Source organism: Sylvia atricapilla, chromosome 4 (genome assembly GCF_009819655.1).
Source record: "Sylvia atricapilla isolate bSylAtr1 chromosome 4, bSylAtr1.pri, whole genome shotgun sequence".
NCBI lineage: Eukaryota > Metazoa > Chordata > Aves > Passeriformes > Sylviidae > Sylvia > Sylvia atricapilla.
This window is the reverse complement of record NC_089143.1, coordinates 38,365,026-38,374,320: the sequence shown is the minus strand read 5'-3', so window position 1 is coordinate 38,374,320 and position 9,295 is coordinate 38,365,026. Positions and strand designations below refer to the sequence as shown.

The 9,295-nt window shown below is 36.0% G+C and overlaps 1 long non-coding RNA gene across 1 annotated transcript in view; it reads left to right on the top strand.

Moving 5' to 3' along the window:
* Positions 1 to 811: 811 nt before the first annotated feature.
* LOC136359943 (uncharacterized) overlaps positions 812 to 9,295 on the top strand; it is a 30,163-nt gene continuing 21,679 nt past the window's right edge. Inside the window, exon 1 of the long non-coding RNA XR_010743384.1 lies at positions 812 to 972. This is a non-coding gene — a long non-coding RNA (uncharacterized lncRNA). The remainder of the gene's footprint in view (positions 973 to 9,295) is intronic.

Here is a 9,295-nt window from a genome sequence, read left to right as displayed (position 1 = left end):
ATGAAATGTCTAAATCTGCAGAGATTGAATTTCCTTCTTTTTTTATTGGAAGCTGCACACACTAGTTTTATTTTGTTCTCTTTTTTACTATTCTTTCTCTTGAGTAGTTCTCTAATGACAGCAGAAGCCTTACTGTTTTCTTTCTTTGGTCTGGGGGTCTACCTACCTTTTCAATCCATTTTTATGTTATGAAATATTGAAGTTTTGAATGAAATTTATCATCCTTTAGCTGAAGGAAGAAAATTCAGTGCTTGAAATAAATGGATACAGCCATACTGCTATTGCTGAAAACCTCTGCTTGAGGGACACACACAGACATCGTGACTTTAATCCAACACTTTTTTCCCCCTACATCAGTAGGATTACATTGAGAATCATAACTTTTTTTATTCTACATAATACTGCTGAATATTCTCAGCAATTCAAATCAGTAACATTTTATAAATTAGCATATCATATAAACTCAAATACGTATTCCTTTGGACTGTTAAATCCTGCTTTCAGCATAAAGACAGATTGTTGGTGTAGTAAATTAAAGCTGCCTTACTGCAGCTATTTTGTCCAATGTTCTATCACAAACCCATATTAATATTTTATCCCCTTTAATATCATTACATGATGCAGGCTTAATTTAAATAGATTTGACGGGGCTCTTGGTTGGCTTGACAACCAGAGGGAAAAATTAATGTTCTGCATTTAATCTCAGCTCAAGGCGCTAAATTATTTTGGAGGTCGAAGCTGTCATGCACATCATGCTAAATTATTGGATGTAATAACTATTAGCCTGATGTCTATTTATAGATATTTTTTTAAAAATTATTGTTTACTTCATGTGTCTTCAGCTAATTTTGAAGGGAGCATCTTAAATTTTTCTTGTGTAATACAGTACTTCTCTGTCTTTTGCAGATGCAGTATTGGAGGTTGTTTAATCAGCAACCAAAAAAGAGATGATGGAGTTGGAAGTCTTTAAAGGTATGGACACAGAAGAGCTTTTTTGCTGATGAATTGTGTGGTGTAGAGACTCTGTAACATACTCTTAATTACTTTAGTTCAAATATATTTAACTTTGAAAGTTCATAAAGGAGGAAAGAAATGTTTTCTTTTTTTTACAATTATTAGAGTGACATAGATCCCAAAGAGGAATGGAACTGGTTAGCACATAACTTAGAAACTGCAGCTTAGAGCTTAAGGACTGTTACTTGAAGAGTACTGTATACTTTACGAAATATTAGGATAGACTGCAGGATAGACTGAAACATAAAATTTTATTAGCAATTGTTTAAAGAGTGCTATAATACAAGTCTCTTTAAAACCTGAAATAATGTAATTACTCTCACAGATGATGGGACATTTTTGCATAGTTTTGCATCTCCTCTGCTGTCCTAATTTGTCATGCTAAATAATGTCGAGTAGTGTGATAATGCACATATTCCTGAACAATGTTGGACTTGTAAGTCTGTGTTTTGTGAAAGCTCTGAGGAAAACTAGTCTCTAGTGTGTATTACACACCACTGTCTTCTGAATTGCCCATTTTCTCTTCTGGCACAAGAATCAGTTTCTCTCTGATCCCACTTTCTGTGTTTTATTCTCATCTTTTAAAGATTAAAATAAGAAGTTCTTTATCAGTATGATGTAATAGCAATCTCTAAATTATGCTTTGTGAAGTAGAGTTTCTCTGTTTCTCTGAAGTAGCGGGAATTGTGACCAATGGATTGTGAGGAACCATGAATATCTGGAAGACATTCCCTTGCCCTGGGTTGTGATGGACCAAAAATATTTGTGTGCTGCAAAACTTCATGGGTTTATCACAAAGTGATACCACTGTACTGATTGTATGAGTTGCCACATTTATTGTTTAGATGTGTAACAACAGAGAGGTGTCATCTCATGGCATGATGTGATTCAGTATTAGAGTACTTAACATAATAAACTGACTCTGTTAGACATTGGTGTAACCAGAGTACAAGGCAGTGTTCCCTTTTTATTCTGAAAAAAATAAAAGCATCCTTGTCCAGAAGCTCATATAAAAATTTTCTTTTGGATTTGTATTACTTGGAACCAAGACAGAATGAGCAAATGCCTTTTTTTAAAATGTAGTTGTAATTTAAGTAATGCTGCTGTTCCCTGTTTTGACTGCAGTAAAATAATTTTTGTTTCCTTAGAGTTAAAATTTTCCTTGTTTCATTTTTTTAACAGCCTTCTAGACTCAAGCCCTTTATCTGTCTCACACCAACTCCTCAACTGCTGCAAGTTCATTGTTGTAGCATAGGACTTGAATCTTTCCAATAGCAGACTCTATTGAATAGCCTGAATTATAAATAGGAATTGATAGATGAAATAATTGCCCTGGCATCCATCCACAAATGTCTGTAGCAAAGCTGGGGATGAAGCCTTAGGCAGCTCAACTCAGTGTGCCTTGACCACAGTCTTTGTTGACTCTAGGGGAAAGGATTTTGTCCTTTCACTTTAAGAGGCAGTTTGTCTTCTCTAAGGATTTTAAGTTTTGTTACAATTTCTCCTCTTTGAGATTGGAAAGGGAGATGGAAAGAAGGAAATACTTATTCTCTTGAACCCCTCCCCCTGCTTTTAAAAATCTTATTTTTAGCTGATATTTATAAATAGAGAAAATAATCCTAAATCTAACATTAATCCTTTATGGACTTGTTCTCACTTTTCTCTGGAAGATATTGGAAAAGGAGGGGAAGGACTGGAGCAGGATGCATTGTTACATCCATAGTCCTTCAGTGCTCCTAATTTCATATCTCTGCTAGTAATGAATGCTAAAAACTGCAGAAGGTTTTTTTTTCTAAAAAAGCCTAGCAAACCAACAAACACCCAAAACCAAATAAAATCCAAACTCTACCAAAAGCAAAAGAACACCCCCACGATGACTGTTTTTCAGTAGGACTATAACTTCTCCTCTTTGTGATCTTGCAGTTTTTCCACAGTTTTTTTCTCCTCCATGCATTCCAAAGGCATGCCCTTAGATTTCAGAAATATAGGAGAAACTGTTTTCTCTGGTTTTATGTGAGCCTTGTCTTTTTCAAAGAACCTTTAACTGGAACCTTATCTTCAATGTATCTTAAAGTAGTTTTGGTTTTCTATTAACAAAGTTATTTGGTAGTCTTGAATGTTAGGCTTTTTTTTTTTTTTTTTTTTTTTTTTTTTTTCTCTCCACCCTCCTTACTCTCCGTAAAGGTTTATTTGCATGATATCCAGGCCTCCACGTGGATGGGTAAAGATGGGTGAAGAACAAAGTTCTCACTACACACGGTGCATTTAGCATCCATATGTATGTGAGCTTGTTACTGTGGTTTATGTATGTTCCAGCATGAACTCAGTTTTGATCCTTGCCTCTTTTCCTTGGCGTAACCTGCCTCTTGCATCAGTGGAGAAATGAAATGTTTTAGATGCTCAGGCTTTTAGGACCAGTGCTGATCCTTTCCTTACAGTGTCTTAGTTACTGAAGCATTTACTTTTTTAGACCTTTTGCTTTCTGATTTCTGTACTTCTTAGTGGACTAGAGAAAGTTGAAGATAAGTATTTCTGTCTTTTACAAAAGAATATTCTAGGTGAGTACAGCTGGTAGAGGACACATACAGATCCAGACAAACAATAGGAGCCAATATATGCTTTGTTTGCCTTTTTTTTTTTTTTTTTTTTTTTTTTTTTTTGTCTGATTCACTTAAAATACATCTTCCAGAAAAGATTTATTTTTTCCTTACATGTGGTTTCTCCTCTAAATCTAAAGCTTTTCCTGCAAAAATTGCTGGCTGTTAAACTGTAAATAGAAGAAGATTGAATCTTGGTTGCCTGCTGAGGAGTATTGCTGCAACTTATTTTACTACATTTCTTCTAATTTGTATCTTAAAATATTACTTTCTGGCATATTGCTAGTCTTTAAATTGCTTATCCAAAATGGAGATATAAAGGTAGTCCACTAACACTGAGTGAAGTAACATTTATAGTTTTAGAGGTGCAGGAAATTCAGTGTTTAACCAAGATAATGAATAACCCATAGACTCCTTTATTCATCACAGCCTGCCTTTTGCTGTGCACTGTGAAATGCTGATGGAAAGAAAAAAATCTATGGCTTTATAAGAGGCTAGAATATCTTTCTGGATGGAATATATAAGTAATAGCTTTCTATGCTGTCTTTGTCACTCTTTTCCAGTGAATTAACATGATGTGCCACTGCTAAACAGTTGGGGTATGTCTTCAGAAGCAGGTAGGAGTCTTTCTTTCTATTTTGTGAGCAAAATTGAATGAATTGAATATGATTAAATAGTCTTCTTATTAGTTTGGTCAGCTAATGGGGCTTTAGGTTTTCTAGCCTGCTCCTAAACAGTGTTTTTCAGTTATTCCATATCCATTCAACTGAGAGCATGACTATAAAAGTACATTGAGTTTTTGCCTCATTGAGACCTAGCCTTAAATAAGTTAGTTGGGAAAGAGCTTGAAGATTCCAAGTTCAACCTTATTTACTTTAAAGTCAATGGTATTTTTGCTCTTAACTTCCACAAGATCACAAACATAGTATAAGAACATGATTTCTTAAGATATTTCCCTAATTAAAAATTGATTTTTGGCTTTGTGTGGATTAAAGCTGCTACATACAAAGCTGTTGGTGGTTTTATGTTTCCTCTCTGAAAGCTCAGTTGCCATACAGCTTGTATTAGAACTGAGCTGGGAATAGTGGTAAATCTGAGTCTGCTTTTAAAACAACATAAAATGCTGCCAGCAATTATACAAGAACTGTGTACACAAGTGTCTTGTTCCTACAAGAATTTCACTGATTTTAGTATAAAACACTTAATAAAACTTTCAGAATCAGTGTTAGCTACATTTTTTTTTCCCCAGGCAAAATCCAAGTTCTGACTGCATATCAACTTCTTCTGTTGTTCTTTTTTGGCTAAATTTTTTAATTCTTTTTGGGCTGCCAGTTTGTCCAAGATGATTTAAATTATTTCTTCACAAAGCAAAGCAATAAGCACTTTTTGGATTTGATTGTTTGTTTGTTCTCACATGGAAAAACATGCTAGTTGTAAACAGTGTACTTTACAGAAACACGGGTGCAGGATTCTCTCCCAGCATCTGTTCAGCAACATTTGGAGTCTAAGCAGATTCGTTTGATTCTGAGCTGTTGCAGTAAAAATTTATAAGTGAAGAATCTCTTTTGTGACCTGTTTTCGGTTTGAACAATGCATTGAAGTTCATAGTGAGATGAGAGGAAGGTCTGTCTGGACCATAAGCTTACAGTGCTGTTTCACTATTGAGCAATTCTAATTACTTCTTTGGTAGATTCTCAGGAATGAATTATCTTAATTTTTTTTATTTTTATTTTTTTATTTTTTGAGGCAAGTGCAGGCTGGCAAGTATACGAGAAGCCTTCAAATCTGTAGTAAATGGAGTATGGTGAGCGAATGAATTGAATGCTGTGAACCTAAGATTGCCTAAATGACATCTCAGCTAAGCACTCATGTTTAAAGTTCATCCAATGTGGCTGCCATTCTACATCCTACTCTTTTTCCTCCTTGTCTTACATTGCAGTGGGGAGAGCACAAGTTAATCAGCAGAGTGAGTTTCTGGTTGTAAGCTGTGATTCAAAGGGATGGACTGTCGGAGGAAGCTCTGGGCCTGCAGGGAGATGTAAGAGTTTAGACTTGCAACTCAGAAGGGTTCAGGTATTTTTTCCTCTGGTTTTGGACAAGGATATGGATTAGATGCCCTGTTTAAAGCACTGCCAAGATTATTTCCTGGTGGCTCTGGCTCTTGTGGTGAGCACATCAGTATGGATAAGTTCAATACAACAAGGAAGAGAACTTGAGCTTAATAGAATGTACTTCAACCACTACAATGTATTTCTGTGTGTTGTTCAGAGAGTAGGACACCTGTGTGTTTTTTAGCTATTTACTATTGTAGATGCACATTGTGGGGTTGCGTTTTCTCAGGTTATAGAATTGAATTGAAAAAGGAAAACAATAGAAAAAGTACTATTGCTTCCTTGTAATACATAAAAAATGTGATGCAAAATGATATTTGGAGTTAATCAGTGAGGCTGTAGACCAGATGTGAACCAGTATCATTAAGTCATTGACCACAAGGAAGATATATTTACCTGCCTGTCTCCAGTGTAGTGAAAAAATATGTGGGTGTTCAGATACATGTCACAGTTGTCCTGCTGTTGTAGTGTTATAGGACATGCTGTCCCTTTAAGTAGCTAGCTTTTAACATTGTTTTTAGTGATCATGTGTTTTATTACTTGATTCCTCAAGTTACTTGATTCCTTAAATAATTGAAGTAGAATATGCAGGTTCATGTCTATCACTTGTTTGTAGGTGGGAGGTGATGAAAATCCTTCTCATTTTGCAATTTTTCCTAGGGAAAGTGACAATATTTTTTGTGTTTCCTAGAGCAGCCAGCCTCTTTTCTATGCTGCTCTTCAATAAGATGAACTAAGCTCTCTGACATCAGGAAAAAAGATGTTGGAATGACACAGACTATTAAAAAGGATTAACAAAAGTAGCTAGCTACACATTTTAATAGAATAGATATTTTGCTGGTGAAACATTTCTATATAAGCAATTCTATTGCTTGAGGTCTACAAACTTCTAATGCTCCTTTCATTATTTTCTATAATTTCACATCATATTTAGATTTACCTAGAATTCCCAATGAATAAAATCTTGTCTGCTTTCATTGCTTAGTGGTGATCCTCCTATGCAGTCTTACCTTCTGTCGACCTACATTTGAAGTGCAGCTCTCTCCTGAAAAGCTGACACTGTCTGTTGAAAAGCATCATTTAAAATGAGCTTACTGCTCAGCAGGCCCTCTTAGAGTGAAAAGTCAGGGAAAAAAAAAAAAAAAAGCCATTTCTGCTTTTTCCTGTGCACAACTTGGAGGTAATCATTAAAAGAAACACGGGACATCTGCCTTGTATATTGTTCAGGACTGGTTGTTGAACTTCTGTAAGATCATGGAAGAGTATAATTGCAGAAGTTGTGGTGTTGGTTTTGCAGGCCCCAGCTAAATGGGATGGTGGGGTTTATACCAGCAGAAGCCCTTTCCTGATTAAGATCTGTTTGAAGGCAAATGAGAGACATATTCCATCCTTCATGCTGCATAAGCAGTGCTGATAAGTAGCATTGGAACAAGGCCTGAAAGATGTACCAGATTTTTAAACTTGGCTGGCTCACTTTTCTTTGAAGACAGCTTATTAGAAAGTGGCATTTATGCATGTATTGACTGGCAAGAAACGTTCTGGATGGCAACACTAGCAGCTGTGGGGCTAGAGACATGAATTCCTTCTCTGAGTTTTTTTGACTGTTAGCTTCCCTGTAGGTAGAGTTATACTATTTTTGGTATCAGCTCTGACTGAGTTTTCTTTAGCCATTATCAGAGTTGGAAGTAGAAATAGCAGTAGGTGGGAAAGAGCATGGAAAAACAAGCTTTTGAGTATCTCAATCAAGAATCATTGGAGACAATTGGAGAGGGATCAAGAATAAAAATAATCTCAAGCCAGTGAAGTTATGGAAACTGATTTGTTTAATAGTAGAATGATACACAATCCATTTATTAAACTGTAGTGAAGAAATGGTAATGATGGTGTGTTTTGTTGAAATCATTTGCTGAGAAGGATTTCAAATAGAAATAAGTTGGATAGACTTTGAAAATATTTTGCAAGATTTGAGACTTGCTTAAAGTTTTTAAAGTTTGTTGAACTCCTAATTGAAACTGTGTTACAATAGACCACCATGGTAAGAAAACACTGCTAAGAACATCCTGGCAGGATGTGGAAAAAGCTGTGAGAATTTGCATGCTGCAGAGTACATCAGTCTGTAAACTGGGAAGGAAAATAGAACAATGATATCTTTGAACCTAGGAAGAACCTTATAATTTATTTGGAAGAAGCTTGTAAGAAATAATACATAAATTTCACAAATCATGAAAGAACGGCCTATCTTAGTCTGTGTCTAGGCTTTGGAAAGATAACTGTGAGAAGTGAGAGAGGCGTACCGAAGCCTGAAAGTAAGAATAGTACCTGAGGAGGAGCAAAATATATTTTGTGCAGCAATGAACAGTGACTGTGAGAAGTTTTCCATGGACCTTTTTATCTAGTTAGCAAACTATCACCTTGAACACAAATGAAACTTAGAGGCTTCTAACTCTGCCCAGTCATGCAGAAACCAATACTCTGTAATGAAAGTTATGATAAATGATGTGTGACTCAGTCACATTGGATCCAGGGTGGAGTTTGTGTCTTAAATTGTGCAGTGGGGGAACATGCTTACTAAATGTGTTTGTGAGCTAAATGGGATTCCCTCAGGAGACAAAACCATGTATTTTGAGGCTGATGACAATTCAAAAATTATTTTAAAAAGATATGCTATCTTAGAATAACATTAATTGCTGTAGGTAAAGGGGAGAAAAAGGCCAAACCAAGTGAAAATATAGGAAATACCCTAGGACCAGTCAGATTTTCAGAAAGGACATAAATTAAGCCATTAAACAAAGGGTAAGACTAATATTTAGCATGGATCAATGTAAGAAAGAATTATTGCATGTTACCATGTTTAAAGAAAGGTGAATGACTTGGTCTAAAACTGAAGCATTTTGACATCTAATAATTACTCTGTGGTCTTTTATATGGTTATTTCCACATTTTAGAAATAACATGCACCTTAACCTGTTGTTTGAGCCACAGATTCTGTGCTGAATACTGAAGATGCTAACTGCCCATAATAGATCTCTTTGATCCTCATGACTTGCCCTACCAAAATGCAGGGCACCCAGGGGCTGTTCTAGTGTGTGGTGCTGTCAGCTGAAATGCTGCTTCATGCAAGACACCATCAGGTTCTTGGTTGTGAGGTCACTCCTGTTACAACAGGAGAAACCTTGATCAGATCCTGTGCTACAATAAGGGTTGATGTGACCTGCTTGGCTGAACCTGAGAACACCTGGTGACTTTTCACCACTGGAAGAGAAGTATGTGGAACTTCAGTTACCCAAGAGGGCATTATTGATGGGGAATCACATGACAGGAGTGTGAAGGGCTGAGCAAAACATCAGAGATTAAATCTGCAGGGGTACATCTTTTAATATGGATGGTACTGTCATCAACTGTACGATGACTTTGATTTACATGTTGTTTTATCAAGACTCCTTTCTTTCAAAGCAGGGAATGATTAGAGCTTGTTAGAGCCTGACAGATGGCGTTCCTTCCCTGCTTCTCATGTTTCTCTTTCAAAAGTGATTTTGGTTTATGTGCCCAATAAAAATATATATAAAAAATCAT